This window comes from Lactuca saligna, chromosome 5 (assembly GCF_052625555.1).
Source record: "Lactuca saligna cultivar CGN05327 chromosome 5, ASM5262555v1, whole genome shotgun sequence".
NCBI classification, from domain to species: Eukaryota; Viridiplantae; Streptophyta; class Magnoliopsida; order Asterales; family Asteraceae; genus Lactuca; species Lactuca saligna.
The window spans coordinates 310521854-310539802 of NC_136421.1; the positions used below are offsets into that span (position 1 = coordinate 310521854).

The window sequence follows — 17949 nt, forward strand, 5'->3', positions numbered from 1 at the left end:
AAGTTCTTCATACGAAGTTTCCGAGTTTTCGCAAGAAATTTCTGTAACTTAAGTTTCACTTACTATGTTTTAAGTGTAACTTATATTTATATTCACAATCATTGTTTGGAATGTATAAATAAGATTTATCAATAATTTCAATCCTAATACATTCAATCTTTCTACAGAAGCAATCATAAATAGTATTGTCATCAAAAGGTTATATACAACTAATACATTAGGAAACATATTCATTCTCTTTTCAAATCGCCTACTTAAGCGACCACTTTATAACATACATGTACTTTAATAGTAGCATATTGCGGTGATGAAATATAAATATTTGTTAGTCATTTTTAGAAAAAACATCATAAATGGTCCCTGTGTTTTCCCAGATTCTGAAGTTTAGTCCCTGTGGTTTAAAAATCTCATAAATGGTCCCTGTGCTTTCAAAACTTTTGACAGATGGTCCTTATTGCTAACTCCGTTAAGTTTTATCCATTAACTGAAGGGCATTTTAGTCATTTCACACCACAGGGACCATTTATGAAGTTTTTCTCTTATTTACAAAGGGGTCTCTCTCTCTTTCTCTCTCTCTCTCTCTCTCTCTCTCTCTCTTTGACGCCTGCTTCCCCCTACTTTGTTTCCCTCTCTTGAGGAAATAGTCAACCAAGCCACATTCCTCCCCTACGGTAAATCCCAAATGGAGTTCTACGCCGACGACCTGGTTCCATGGCTAGAAAACCAGACCTCAAACCTTGCTACTGGATCCGCCAGCGCGTCAGTAACCATTGCCATGGACGCGTTGGTGCCAAGCTCCAACACCCATCTGCAAACGCTGCGGTCAGCTGCTAATGGCTCCGTGGTTCACCCAAATTAAAACTAGAAACCAAGTTACGATACATAGTGACGCTTACAGTTGGAGTTTTTGGACATTTAATTTGACGCTCCCATTTAGGGTATTTTATGGTGTCGTGGTGGAGAAGAAGGTTGACCGATCTCCTCCATCAATTTCATCAGGAACCACTTACGATTTCTAGGGCTATTCGAATTCATCCGGTTAGGATCTGCCTTCGATTTCATTATGAACAAGCACTCATTTGATTCTTGGATGAACATAGCTTCAGATTTTGGTACTTATAACTCCACTTCCTCCCATATCGGTTTTCCGGTCACAACCAGCACATTCTGGTTCTTCTTCCTCAATATGAACTCAATGGAAATCATTTGTGATCTTTATTCTCAACTAGGCGTGAGACCCATGTATTACATGGGTTTAATTAAAGAAAATTATAAAATTTTAACAATTTGAAAAGTTTGAATTTATAAGAAAAATGAGAAAATTTTGAATTATTAAAATTAATGAGACTTTAATGTATTGAATACATTACATATATAAACTTTTTCTAATAAATACTTTACATATATATTACATTACACATTAAATGTGGAATTTTAATTTAATAAAATGACAAGTGGAAAATAAAAAATTTAAAAATTTTAGAAAATGTCATGTGTCCAAATGAATGAGAAGAGGACATGTGGCAAAAAAACTTTCATTTATTATAGTAGATGGTAACTTAAGAATCAGAATCCTAAATTCGAATAAAAAACTAAAATCATGTTTGTTTTTGTTTCTGTAAATCAATTTGAGTTAGTGTGTGGGTGTTCATCCTACCATAAATTGATTTGTATGTGGATGTTTATCTCTCACTGTTCATTCAATTGTCTTTATATGTTGGGGGTCTTGTGATTCTGGTGCTCCGGTGACTCCACATATGATTTTGGACTCTCCATGGGAGATCAAATAAGGAAAAAGAAGTTGCAGAAGGTGTTTGGACTCAAATTTTGTTGTAAATTTGGTGGTTTTCAAGTTTAATTGTATTTATGTATGTGTAATTTAAGTTGTAGGTCAAATAAGGAAAAAGAAGTTGCAGAAGGTGTGGTGGATGGTTGGGCTGTCGCAAAACGAGAGGAGCAGTCTCTCTTTTCCGACGACCCATTGTGGGTCTTGTTCTAGTTGTTGGCAGCGATAAAGCGAAGGGAAGAAGAGCAGCAGTGGGTCGCAACAGGGAAATGGGGCTTAGGCAGTTAATTGTCGGAGGTATAAGGTGGGAAAATGGGTGCTGGCAGTGGTGTTTCTTGGTGGTTTACCGTGGTTGAGAGTGATTCTTCACCAGTGGCAGTTTGGACGATTTTTTTTCTTGTCGGACATAAGCTAAGAAAGAGAGAAAGGAGGTGGCTTAGAGAGAGAGATATTATATATTAAATAATTATATTTAGTTTTTTTCTTTTTTAAAAAAAATAACTGAAAAGATCAAATATGGTCCCTGTGGTGTGAAATGACTAAAATGCCCTTCAGTTAACGGATAAAACTTAACGGAGTTAGCAATAAAGACCATCTGTCAAAAGTTTTGAAAGCACAGGGACCATTTATGAGATTTTTAAACCACGGGGACTAAACTTCAGAATCTGGGAAAACACATGGACCATTTATGATGTTTTTTCTCATTTTTATTTGATTCCTCAAATTGCATTATTAAACACACTTATTAAGTCGTTAGGTGCCAACATCATGGACCATTTATGATGTTTTTTCTCATTTTTATTTGATTCCTCAAAATTGCATTATTAAACACACTTATTAAGTCGTTAGGTTCCAACATCTAAAGTGTATTCGCTATGATGCTAAAAAATGTAGTACCATCATCAAGTTAAAAGCTCATCAGCCAACTTCAAGTAAATATATCATAATTAGAAATTATATAGTCTCTTGATAGATCAAAAGGCTGAATACTTTATGAAGTAGAAGATATTAATTCATATTAATAAGATAAAAATCATAAAGACAAAAATCATCTTGTATTTATAAGAACAACTAGTTTATAACCCGTAGGAACCACGGTTATAAAATTAATTAAATGTTAATAGTTAAAATTTAAAATTATTAATAACTTACTTTAAATAAATTATTAATTAAGAGGTTTTTTTAAGTTATATAAAATTATAATCATTTATTTAAATAAATATGTAAAATTATATCACTTTATAATTTGTATTAATTTTATTTTAATTTTTATTATAATGTTGTTAATTTAATGTAATTAGAATGGGAAATTTAAAATTTTAAATTTGAAATGGAGAATCAATATGTTAATAAATGGTATGCATTAATTATAAGCCATAATAAGGTGAAACATGACAAAAAAATTTTGCATTAATTATGAGGTTTAACATGGTGACACATGCCAAAAGGAGATTAAAAACTACTCTTTTATTATAATAGGGATACAATAATCAGAAATGTAGATATTTAGAAAAAATCATTACACATATTAGACAAATAGAAAATCATACCTCTTAAGGTTTAAGCAAACTTTGAAGTCCAACTCTCCAACTCATGTCTTCATTATAGATTAATAGTTAGTACTCATTAGTCACAAAAATCAATTAAAATAGGGTAGGGAGAAGTCAAAAATCTGGACAAAAGGTATCCACTATAAACAAATCGATTAGATTGAGAAAGCGGGAAAGGAATTCATAATTCAGGCGATAGAGTTAATATAAAAAATAATCAAATGTTGGAGAGGTATCTAGGAGAGGCGGATCCAAAGAGATACCGGGGTAGCCCATAATACCACTCAAAAAAATTTCAGTAGTGTAATTTTTGTTTATGAATCCTTTAATTTTTTGATATAATGTATATATACGCATCCCTTAAAATTATAATCACAAAAAAATAGTAGAGCTATTGGTTAAAGTGCCGACTTATTTAAGTAAAGCTCCTAAGTTCAATTCTTGCTCATTACATATCCTTTGTCTATTTTTTTTAATTTCCCAGCTATTCTATTCTAAATATGTAAACTCAACTATTTTTGTCTATTATATAAGTCTGTTATCCTAATACTTCATTTGATATCTACTTTGAATCTCACATCGATTCAAGTATCAAAATATACTTCAACTGCATTTTATATAACAACACTTGAGGTTAGCTAATGATTTAATTAAGGTTTGGATTTAAAATTGAACCGGGGAAATTCAAGTACACTGGAAAAAAAAATGGTTACCCTAAATATAAAATTGGGATATCCCTTTACTTTGATCTTGATTCCGCCACTAGTATCTAGAAATCAAGAGTATAAAGAAAGACATTAATGGGAGATTCGACTCCACATCATCAACACATCTTGATTATTAAGTTAAGAGTTTACGTTAGGGATGAGCATCGGAATCGGCTCGGGAATCGAACTTGGTGGAAAATAGGAACCGAACCAGACCGCCACTGGTTCTTGCCGTGTCTTCAATGTTGGAACCAGTCCTCGAGAAATAGCAATATACGGTTCTGGTTTTTGCGGTTCTACCGGTTTCTACCGATTCCAAAAATCCACAAGAATATCGTCCCGGTTCCGGCCCTATCGGTTATGTCCGGTGGTGCAGACGGTAGGCAACTCGGGCGACTGCCCAAGGCTCACATCTCCAGGGAATCCAAAATTTTTGGGCTATATATATATATATATATATATATATATATATATATATATATATATATATATATATATATATATATATATATATATATATATATATATATATATATATAAATGATTTTTAGAGCCTAAAGTTTGAACAGTTTGTTCAAACTCAAACTAGCTCAAAGATAAACACTTTGGTTTGCTTTTATTACTAATTGAATGCATTTATAGTAAAGAATAAATAATATTTTTATAAAGCTTTATTATATTTGTCATTAAGGAGTTATATTTTCTACCTCGGATCCCATTTACGTTTGGACTAGTCCTGTCCGGTTCTAGTACCGGTTCCGACCGTTTTCCTAGTCTAAATACTCATCCGTAGTCTTCATTGTTATAAGCACCGATTGGATTTTAGATCTGCACATAAGCATTTCAATTTCTCGCACTTTCTTTGCCTCCTCGATAAAGGTTGTTGTCGATCGGGTAGAAAAATCCAACGCACTACTCAGTGGGCTACATTTATAGGCCAAAATAATACGTATACCGATAATACAATGGGCTAAATTTATGCCCCTTGTTTTGTGTTGCCTTAGGCCTGCCTAACTCGCCTATGTGGGCCCTGCACTAGTTGAATATACAACGAGAATACAAAAATCTAATATAGTTAACATGTATTCAAACGGAATTACTTAACTATATATTTAATAATCTTCTTAAATTTGATAACCGTTTATAATTATAGAGATTTATAATTATGATGAAATTAATGACTTTGTTAGTATAACTAATATACCCTCCATATTAATTATGGACGGTTACTTAATTATTTTAGTTATTTAATTAATTAGATTGAAAAATACAAAATGATTGGCAATTATAAAATCCAGCATTTACTGTTAGTTAAAAAAAAAAAATGCACCATGCATTAGTTTTATTAATTGTTTACCAAAACTCAAACGAACACAATTAGTTAAACTATACACGGGATCATGAATAAATTAATGGAATAAAAAGAAATAAAAACAACAAATTGCTGAAAAAATGCTTTAAGAGTTCTTGTAAGATCGATAATCCAATGCATGCACCAACATCATTTGCTGGTTTCATTGATCAGTAGAAGTTGGAATAGGAGTCAGTGATGGTGGTGGTGGAGCACCACCACTATGAAGACGGCCAACAACCTTCCTGGAGCCGACACAAGGGTTACCGCAGCCACCTGTGTTACAACATCCGTTCCCTGGCGGCCGAACAAGGCCTTTTTGTAGAGATGATAACATAAGGTTTCCAGTCTTCAACCATGTTTCTTCAAACTCTCCATTCAAAAGTCTACAAGCTCTATTATGTTCGAAACTCATGGACAGCAAAATAAACACTGCGATTATGGTGAAACTCTTGAGTTCTGATCTCATGTTTTTTGTGTTGTTTCTGTCAAAAAAGAACGAAATTGTAGGATAAAAGTGTTAAGGTTTATTTATGAACAATCTGCATCACAATAGGAGCTATTTATAGAGTTAGCGATTACCACATAGTTTGACTTTGACTGGAATATTTCATAGTCACTTATTAGGATTTGAAAATGGAATAGGTCGTATATGCGCAGTAGAATTACATATCTGTTAACTTTTTTAAATCATTTTTATTGAGATTCAATTCAAATGTTATAAGGGCATCCATTGTGGATGCCTAAGTTACACTTTGAAAACATTTGCCTAAAGATTGATCGACTTTATATGAAAATTAAGCATGATACATCGGTTGAAGTGTTGAACCAGTAAAAGTTGTAGAACTCGTGAAAGGTCTTCATATTGATATAAATACTTAAATAGCTTTATTTATAAATAATATATTTTGCAGTCATACTTTATTATGTCAAATATTTTTTATGTATCAAAAAGACCGACAAAAATGTTAAGTTAATCCGGCTGGACCGATTCTAACAAGTATGAAAATTTTGTGTATTTCTTTTGGTAAATTTCATTTGTATCCTTACAAACTTTCAATATTACATTAATATCCTTACAAAATTTATAACAACATATATGTCCATCTAAAACTAAAAAAATTACATCTATATCTAAACTCATATTTTAATTAGGATTAAGTTAATTTAATATTAGAAATATTATCTAAAAATCAAAATATTATATAATATTACCAAACTATCATTTTCAAATCCTTCTTAAAATATTAACCACTCGACCCATGAAATAAATATTGCCGGCATCGGAAAACTTACTAAGTGTTCCATTGTTATGAATTTGAGTTCTTCATTGTATTTATTTGAAAATATAGTTTCTTCTTGGGTTTGGGGTAATGCATAGTTACATATTTTTGCTGAATTGCTTCCTTTAGTTTATTTTTATTCTAAATCTAATTAATCTCTTCGTCTAGCTCAGTGAAATGTTATCTTTTTTTAACTTATCTCCTCATTACACCTCCACAAATTTACACACAATTTATTTATTTAAATTTAGTATTTCTCTCTCTCTCTATATATATATATACACTAGCCGTAGACCCGCGCAAAGCGGCGGCGAAAAATAGTTTCTCATTCGGCAATAAGTTCTATACGGAAACATGTTAGATTTCAAGTAACACAAAACATATGCATATTGTTATCGATTGGTTTTACGGCAACAAATAAATGTAACCCTCTCAATACAAAAGAAAATAAATATTTTGGTGTGTAGTGTACGTTTATAGTCCTTCATTTTAGAAATCAGGACACATCCATACGAAGTGACTTGCTTATACCTTTATTGGTATTGATAAAGTTAATAAAAGGGAGAATCAAAGTTAATCTTAACAACTCGGCTTGTTTTATACAGATAAGTCTAAACGGATATATCCTATTATCCACTTTACTATCTAAAATTTTAAACCGAAAAATAATAAAATTAATACAAACATATTTCATGGAACATGAATAACAAATGGAATACTAATTTTCTATTAGTCATAAATCATACATAGATATTTTTTCTTATTATTAAACAAAATATTTGATTTTACAACTGATTGGTCAATTTCGATTAGAGGGTATAAATAATAAATAAAGCTTAAAAAAATTACAAATAAAAGGGCATATATAATGGATTATTTGTTTTATTTTAATTGGATAAGAGATTTGGTCAAATTTTTGGAAGAGATAAGATTTCAAAGGTAATCAGATTAAAATTTAATATTATTTTATTGATGATTAGTTGTACTTTACGCTTAGAGAGTTGAACGTCTTAATAAAATAATATTATTTTATTGGATCTATTTATAGAAATAGTAGGATTTCTTTTATAAGTTAGTATATATATATATATATATATAACTCGAAGTTAAATTTGTTTAAGAAATCAACGACTCACAACTTGTGCCCACACCTCGTGATCTTTTAACTTAACCTGTGAAAACTAAGATTTAAATTATGATTAGAAGGCAATAAACTGTTAATGTTTTAAACTGTGAGCAATGAACAAAAAATAAATTAAAACTATGATGTAAACTGGTTTATATGATGTGAGCACTAAACCAAAAGACAAAATTAAGATTAAAAACATAAAAATCGTAAAGAAAATATAAAATATTATGTTTAATAAGAAATAAAAGAAAGTAGCGAAGTATAATTTGTTTTTTACTAAATCATTGCTCAATAAAGGGAAGAGAGTAACAAACTTACAATAAAAACAACATATGATTAGTCTATTTCTTTTACCATCAATATAAATAAAATCAACCGAAACACCTACATATGAAATTATATCAGATAATATGGTCCTTGTTGAACCAATCTAACCACGAAAATCTGTAAATTTAGGGGAAAATGACAACATAGAAAACAAATAAGACTTAAATTTCAAGTTGTTCTCAACTCCATAGGGGAGAAGGGGCAACATACATGATACAAAAAACAACAATGAATAAAATTCTAAGCTTTTCTTAACCAAATAAACAAGGTCCATATCTTTTCCCACTACCAAGAACATTTAATAGCCGTAGGCGGTAGTTCATTTCTAAGTAGTACAAAAAGACCAAAAATTATAAGGCATAACAAAATTTCAATAAAGTTCCATTTTTTCCCTTATCATTTTTATTCAGTTATTCACTCGTAAATGCAAACACATACAAAGCAAAACAAATATGATTGGATACACCTACTTTCATTTCCATCCCTTTTAAATGCATCAAAGGATTTCTGCCTTGTGATTGAGATAAAACAGGGGAGAAAAACCTGCCTACATGTTTCAGAGATTAGGTCTCCATTGGTTTTCTTCATTTATGCTTGTTAGCTGCAATACTGAACAAAAAAACAAATATGAGAAGAAGATGAATTAGAACTTTAACCATATATCAGTAAAATTTGGGGAAAACAATATAAATTACAACCAATAGGGTAACCAACAAACCTCATAGATATCGGCCATTCTTATAGCATGTTTAACATGCTTATGTTGAAGATCAACGTATGTTGACACCTGTGCAATACATAGGTTGTGAATTCTAACATCAAAAAACGTGTAAAATATCGATTCAAAATTTTTCATTAACATATATTTAAAATAGGTAGAAGACTAAAAACTCCATATAATAAGCATGGTTGTGGTCATCTATTTCCATAAGCTTGCTAGGACCATGAAGACATAGGTTAAAAACACCTTCCTTTGGGTCAAAAGTCGCATTTGGTGAGAGCGATTGAACCCCAGTTTTGCAGACAACGGCCGTGACCCGGCATCTAGGGTTTTAGAAGAGAATGTCGGGTGACAACAACGATTTTGGTTGGCAGATTAGGGAACCTAACTGATTTAGCTAGATAAAGATATTGTATAAGGGTATGTGGGAGTGATTGTGCCTTCGGGTAAAAGTGTTTATTAACTATAATTATAGTAAATTGAGTTTTTTTTTTTTTTTTTTTTTTTTTTCTTCGATAAAACTGTTTATTGATTTATAGTGGTGGTAAAATAAGTATTTTTAAAAATGTCTGGATTATCTTTTGTGGTAAAAAACAAAAAAAATCAATAAATTAAAAAGTGTTTGGCTTAAAAAATTCATTTTGAAGTTATTTTGATTAAAAAGTCAAAAGTTGTTTCAAAATGTCAAAATTTATATGCTTTTTTAAAAAGTGATTTTTAAAACTAATAAAAAAACTATTCTAAAAAGTGTTATTAAATTTGCTAAATTTTTGACTAATTAGTTTTTTAAAAGTTAATAAGTTAATAAGTGTTGTGAAAAGGAATCTCAAACACCTCCTAAAAAAGAAAATCATGGAAGGTTGTCTTAAAAATAACATTTATCTTAGATCTTTCAGGTTTCAGGCAAAGAATATGTAGATCCCTAAAATCATTACGTTCGTGGTGTTGCGTTATTGAAGGATATTGGTGGAACATTTGTGGAGAAAGATGTTGTGGCCGAGAATGGCGGGACTGATAGCCATGGTGGCAGAGAGGAAGAGCAGTGTCAGTAGTTTGGCATAGTGGCGTTTGTGCGTGAACGGTGCAAGTTACCTTACATCAGTAGTTTGGCATAGTGGCGTTGGTGCGTGAACGGTGCAAGTTACCTTCCTTTTTCCTCGAGATATGTGGAAAAATGATAGAGTTTAGATATGTGGAAAAATAGGGGATTAGCCAAGATATGTTGAAAAATGATAAGAGTGTTGAGGACCATACAAAAGATAATCAAGAGATAAAGATGGAAAGATAAAAAATCAGATCCAAATGAAATAAAATCTTTTATGATTACATTGCATACTTATAAATATTGTATATTTTTTGTACAATTTAATTTATATAGGGTTAAATTTAAATTTAAATTTTAATATTATTTTATTCATGGTTGCTTGTACTCTTAGTTTAATGGTTTGTAAGTTTTAGGGCGTGTTCGGCACACATCTTTTGGGAACTTCTAGCTTCTATCTTTTAACAAAACGCTAATTTAAAAAAAAATCTCGTTCGGCGACAGGAGTGTTTAGCTTTTAGCCTAAACAAAAAGCTCAAAAATTAAAAGTTACCCGCTAACCGCTACCAGCTAGTTTTGCCGAACAAGCGCTTAATATAATTTTTAAAAATAGTAAGGTTTGTAGTGTGTGTGTGTGTGTGTGTGTGTGTATATATATATATAGGCTTAGGGTATTTTGTTTTTACTAAGTATTGTGTGCCAGAATGCACAAATCTGGACCAACGGATGAAATTAATCAATGGACATGATTTGAGAGTGTATGATATTACAATAGGGTAACATGTACCATATAATCACACAATTTTTTAGCAAAGGGGTATTTTGGACGAATAACTACATTTATAAAAGGAAATTTTCGGATTTTTATGGATGATTAGTTCTCCAAATTTATAAAAAAAAATCTGAATTTTTTAATTAATTCAATTTCAATTTTTACCGATTATATTTTGTCAGAATATTTTTTGTTAGAATGATGTTCTTTCAGAATATTATTCTAACAGAATATTATTTTGTTAGAATGATGCTCTTTCATAATTTTATTCTAATAGAATATCATTGAAGAAAAACAAAATTGTTGAATTAAATGTTGAAAAATAACAAAATTATAATATATTCTTATACATCCGAACTTAAATACAAATTAATACATATTCTTACAGACTAAAATCCTTATATATTTTAATATAACTATATATATTCTAAAAGAATATCAAGGTTTTCAATGCCTTCTTCCAGCCATTCCTATCACAAATACAACAAAAACTAATAATTGTTAAAAACATGTTACTTACAATTAACTATCACTTAATATATTTTGATAGAATAAATATAATATGACAGAATACATATAAAACATGCTGGCCGAATACATTGATTTTATTCTGGTAGAATACATAATTTCCAGCAACATATTTGATTTAGAATGCATACCACAAAGTTCAAAGAGTAAATTAATTTGTGTTGATTAAAAATAAAAAGGCACAAACAACCTAGAATTGTATTCCATAACCGAAAGAAAATATATATATATATATATATATATATATATATATATATATATATATATCAGACCCAATAAAGCGTAGAAACATGGTTTTCATATAAGATTTGAAAACATTATTTTGTAAGAAATAAGAGCATCCACATAAGAGAAATTGAAACTCATCAACTTGAACACATTAATAAAGAATGTTACTTACATTATAAGGCCTGATACAATAGCTGGAACCATACGAACTTACATCTTTTTCTATGCTTCCTTTTAACTAAAAGTGACTCATTAAGCAAGAAATAACCAATTTTAGAATAAGTAACTGAAATTCACTGAGACATATTAACAAACAGTTGGTGTGCAAATCATAATATTTTCAATTCCACCAACATGGATGCCATTGTTTATGATATTCTTTTATATCTTCGAACCTAAAATCAAGAACTGGGAATTTAAAGAAACATCGAACCATATAAAAATCTCAGTTGATTGGAATCGAGAATTGACAATTTATAGGGCTATCCTTGTCACTCTACTTTCTTCCAAATACCCATAATAAACATGATACCTGAATAAAGAAGATAACATAATACCTGAGATGTCACTTACGGTTCGTGGAAGGAAAACGAAGCAGAAGAGCTGTTGCAAAAAAGGAGCAGACCTCTCTTCTTGCTAGTTGTCTTCTAGAACTCCGACAGGTAAAAGACATAATAAGAAACAGGGACATACTATACTTACCAAACAAGTAATTTGCCTTAGACATTCCAGCCTTTCTTCTCTCTGGTTGTCTTCTATAACTCCGACAGGTTGCTAAAGAAGGCCGCAAAAAAGAAATAGATGTGCTAGGGTTGGAACGAAACAATATGCACACCTATAAACGAGAACAAAAATGACTACGTCAAATATATTACTTTATTTCCTTAATTGCAAGTACAAAATGTCCACAATACCCTTTAATGATTTATTATTTCTTGAATTCTCATTGGTGCATTTAGGCACACAATACTTGCTAAAAACATTTGAACCTAACTCTCTCTCTCTCTCTCTCTCTCTCTCTCTATATATATATATATATATATATATATATATATATATATATATATATATATATATATATATATATATATATATATATATATATATATATATATAGGTTCAGGTTCATTTGAGACCATGCTAATTTTATGAGACCGTGAGACCAAATCTAAAAATAATTTTAAAATGCAAAATAAATGGAAAAATCCAAAAATTCTTTTTTTAAATATTATTTTCGGAACTTGAATTAACTAAAAAATATTTTAAAAAAATTTTAAAAATAAAAAAAAATCTCGTTTTTTTTTTTTTGAAAAATAAGTGAAATATTCTAAATAGAATATTACACTAACATATTCTGAAAAATAATTTTAAAATGCAAAATAAATGGAAAAATCTAAAAATTCTTTTTTTAAATATTATTTTCGGAACTTGAATTAACTAAAAAAAATTAAAAAAAAATCCTATTTTTTTGAAAAATACGGGAAATATTCTAAATAGAATATTACACTGTACATATTCTAAAAATATTTTTAAAATGCAAAATAAATGAAAAAATCAAAAAATTCTTTTTTTAAATATTATTTTCGGAACTTGAATTAACTAAAAAAAATTTTAAAAAAATAAAAAAAAATAAAAAAATAAAAAAATGCATCTCACGGTCTCACAAAATTAGGTCGTCTCACATGAACCTAACCCTATATATATATATATATATATATATATATATATATATATATATATATATATATATATATATATATATATATATATATATATATATATATATATATACGGACAATATATTTAGCATATTGATAGAGATATTTTCTTAACAATGCAAGTAAATTCAAATGAGAGTGTTAGTTATTTGTTATCATATTTTCCTACTGTTAGAAATATCAAATTGGCCAATAAAACATGATATAAATATAATGAATTGCCCCTACATAACATGATTACAAGAACAATTTACCCCGAATGCATGGGTAGATATAATATGATTTATCCTATTTAATAAATTGTAAAAGTTTTACGATGTATAAAGAAATATATTAAAATTTAATATGAACATTAGATACAAATATAAAATACCTAAATAGCATGTCTCATCTTCAACCAAAGGTTTCGGGTCCAGCTCCTAATTATCTATCATACCAAATCCGTTCATTTTTCCACCATTAGATAACTAGTAAAAATATTAAGGTGTTGTTTGGTTAGTATAAATATCAAAGTGTTGTTTGGTTTACAGAATGTTTATTAAGGAATTGAAATTGGAAAATGAATATGTTAGAAATTTGAATTCAATTTCATATTCCGTTTGGTTGGTAATAAATTAATTCTAGATTCTTTTTGATTCTCAGGAAATAAAATTGGAATCAATGTAAGACGATAGGATACCATTTTTGTTTGTAATGCTTAATTTTATTTTCTTTTTCTAACTTATATGTAAAAATATATTATATAAATTATAAAAATAGTAAAATCTCGATAGTGGTGGTGGCGGTGGCAATTGTGGTGGTGGCGACGGTGGTAATGGTAGTGGTGGTGGTTGCGACGGTAGTGATAGTGGTGATAGCGACGGTGGTGGAGGTCGTCGGTGATGGTAATGGTGGTGGCGGCAACGGTAGTGGTAGTAGTGTTGGTGGAGGTGGTATTAGTAGTGGTGGTGGTGGCGGTGATAGTAGTGGTAGCGGCGACGGTAGTGGTGGTAGTAGCGATGGTGGTGACAAGTGATGGTAGTGATGATAGGAACGATAATGGTGGTGGCGTTGGTGTTGGTGGTTGCTTGTGATGTAGTGGTGACATCAGCAGTAGTGGCGATGGTGGGAGGTAGTGGTGGTGGGTGACAATAATGGTGGTGGTGGTGGCGGCGGTGTTGGCACTGATAGTAGTAATGGTAGTGGGTTATGGTAGTGGTGGTGGTGGCGACGATAGTGGTAGTGGTGGTAGTCGCGACGATGGTGGTGGCTTAGTGGTGACAGGTAATGGTAATGGCGGTGGTTGTGCTGACAAGGTGATGGTAGTGGTGGTGGTGACATGCGATGGTAGTGGTGATGGTGGAGGCAGCGGTAATGCTGGTGTTATTAGCAGTGGTAATGAGGGTAGTGAGGGTGGGTGGTGGTAGTAGTGGTTGCGGTGTCGACGTTGGTGTTGTCGATGGTGGTAGTAGTGATGGCGGTGGCGACGGTAGGCGTGATGGTGGTGGTGACGGTAGTTGTCGGAGATGGTGGTGGGAGTAGCGATGGTGGTGGTGGTGGTGGTAATGGTGGCGGGTGATGGTGACGGTGGTGGCAATGGTGGCTATTAGTGGCGGGTGGTGGTGGTGGTAGTGATGGTGGCAGTGGCGGGTGGTGGTGGTGGTAGTGATGGTGGCAGTGGCGGTGGTAGTGGTGATGGAGTTGATGATAGGTGGTGGTGCCAGTGGTGGTTGGTGGTCGCTAGCAATAGTAGTGGGTGTTGGTTTTCTGATAAGTAAATGAGGTATTTTTGTGAACTTTCACTTTCCTTGATAAGAATGAATGTTTCCATCTAACTTTAGAAGGAATCTAATTTCCTCATTCTACATCCAACCAAACGCATGAATTCAAGAGAATTGCAGTATCTTTCCTACGAATTTCATTCACCGGTCAACCAAACGCGACCTAATAATGGCTTTTAATATTCTTTGCACCCCTCTCTCCCTGGTCCTTTTCAAAAGTCAAAACTGATATTTTGTTTCTTTTGATTTTAATAATTAAACCTCGACAAAGTGACACTACTTTAAAATTAAAATATACATTTAGAGAATCTTAAGTTAGTTTTCATTATAAACTAATGATAACCGATAACGTCATTTTCTTTGATAAATGTATATGATGGTCAGATTCAATGCTATGGTCTATTTAAATTGAGTTTTGGCAATAACAGAAATATTGTCAATTGAGAATTAAGTGGTATACACTGATCGAGAACAGTCCCATAACTTGTATGAAGCCATTTGTATTTGATCATATGTAAAGGGATGTTAAGATAAAAAGATGCATGTTTCAAACTGATTACAGTGATATTTATGAAACAAAATTATCTTTTTCGTGATCATGTAAAACTTTAAAATTAGTCTTGGACAGGAAAATCGGATATTTGACCAAGGGACCAACACGGATGTAGTCTCGTAATTGGGCTTAAGATATTATAATTCCTAACTACGTTTGGGCCGGATCAGGTTCGGATCAGTTGCTTATCTCTAAGGTGTAGATTTTTTTTTTGAACTCGATTTGAAATCCTATAATTAGGTCTGTAATTTTTGACATGAGCCGCAGACCCACCAACCCGTTTATTAAAAATGTCATATGTGAGTTTCTAAAAAAATGTACGGGTTGACCCGTCAATCCGTTTAAAATTTAAAATAAAAGAAATTTAAATATATTAAGACTTAAGTATTATACAGATTATATATTATGATAGGATATGATTGACCATTTGACTTGTGCAAAATGTTTGTGGTTTGTTGTTTGTATTAATGTTTTAGTTTGAACATGTTCTATGAATGTTTTTAATTTTCATTTGGATATTTAAAACTTAAGTGTCTAAAATTCAGATATGTTTGCATAAAAAATTTATTCATGTTTAATTAACAATTTTATTTATGGAATCTGACCCATGAACCCAAATTTGACGCACGAACCCAAATCTGACCCACGAGCCCGTATAAATAAGTGGGTTGATAGGTCATATATGAGTTTATGTTCAAAACTCATCAACTCGTGACCCGCAAACTAGTGACTTGTATAGTTAAATAGGTCGTGTTCGGGTTAATGTATTTTGACCCGTCAACCCGAACACGATACGATTGTCAGACCTAATTATCGTTATATTCATTAGGAAGGTGATATTTCTATATGTCTTTTTGATTCGTCTACTTAAAATAGAAGTGAAATGATTTTTCAGATGTGTTTGGCAAAAGTAGTTGTTAGCTGAAAACGGGTAGCTGGTAGCTGGTAGTAGGAATCTATAACTTTTATTTGTTATGAGTGTTTGATAAAAGTAACTGGAAGCTTTTGAAATATATAAAATTACATAAAAGAACAATTGATTAAAAATAAATAAATATATAAATATATTTTTAAAAGGTAATTATAGAAATTGATTTCAAATGCTCAATAGTGTTTTGTTAAACGCTACATGAAATAGCTTTTAGATTTGGAGCGTTTTGTTTAACTTAAAAGCTAAAGGCTCGTACTACCGAACAAAGTTTTTTGTTTAAATTAGAGCGTTTTGTCAAAAGCTAAAAGCTAGAAGCTTCCAAAAGCTCTGTGTCAAACACACCCTACATCGTTTGTTTTAATAAAAAAAAATGGACCATAATAAAATTATAATGGGAAATTGTCAGAAAAATCATAATATTTTCGGAAAATTTTCACTTTAATCCTAATTTTTTTTAACAAAAGTCTCCGTTACTTTATTTTGGCTCGAATTAACATTAATTTTTTTTTTCTTTTAACATTAAATGAAATATTATCATATAAAATTAAATAATTAAGATTTTTCTATTAAAAAAATAAAAATAAAAAGAATCTTTTTCAAAAATATTAAACCTTTTCTACAATTTTCCAATTATAAAAGTCAAATTATAAAAAGACAAAACTGCAAATTTAGTCCTTGTGATTTTCAAAAAACTTTGGATAGGATCCAACAAGTTTTCGACTTGCATGAAAGGTCCAAAATCAAGGTTTTTCTGAGTTTTTGGTCCAAAAAAACTTGAAATGACGGTTATACCCTTTCAATTTCTTTTTTATATATATTTTTTAATTTTTCAAATACTATTTTAATTTACAAATAAAAAGAAAAGAAATTAATTATCCCCAACACACACACTCTTTCTTTCTCTCTCTCTCTCTCTTTCTCTCTCTCTCTCTCTCTCTCTCTGCACCATGGTTTTATCGTTCTTTGTTTCCCTTCTTCAACATCTTTTTCCCCTTCTATATTCAACTTGACAATCAGGAAAAGAAAAAGGGAAAACATGAATGTGATTGTTTTTCAATCTCAGAATTGATATTGATTTGAAGTTTTTAAGAACCAAGATGTGCCCCCTTTCTTTCCCCTCCACGTAGGTCCAATAACAATGTTTATTCTCCAAGAAAAGTGAAGAACCGATGAATTGGGTCTTCTCCACCTGCAATTTGTGTTCATGGTGAAGGTGGATGAAGAGCTGTTATGTTTGTCGGAAAAATCCTAGCATCCGATGCCACCAACCTTTGATTTGTAATGAAACGGGTCTTCTTCATCGTTCTTCCTTTAGGGCTTTCTGGTTTAGATTTATCCATCAAGCGATTTAAGGCACCTGGACACGTTGTCCTTACTGGTGAACATACACTATGGATCTCCAACCTCCAGAGAATCGACGAGCACCACCGACAACACATCAACAACTTTAGATCCAAGCTTCGGTTATCCCGGTGGTAGAGGAGCATCAACCGCCCATGAAACTATCCTCAAAGCATTCATCGGAGCAACCCATATATGTGTGGATTCGTTGAATGTGGATTG

At 31.3% G+C, this 17949-nt stretch overlaps 1 long non-coding RNA gene across 1 annotated transcript; it reads right to left on the bottom strand.

The window, feature by feature from the left end:
- Positions 1-8277: 8277 nt before the first annotated feature.
- Positions 8278-10080, bottom strand: LOC145048577 (uncharacterized). Its single transcript, XR_013682908.1, has 3 exons — positions 9947-10080; positions 8852-8920; positions 8278-8742 (listed from the first exon to the last, which is right to left on the bottom strand). It is a non-coding gene; the product is annotated as an uncharacterized LOC145048577 (long non-coding RNA).
- Positions 10081-17949: the final 7869 nt, after the last annotated feature.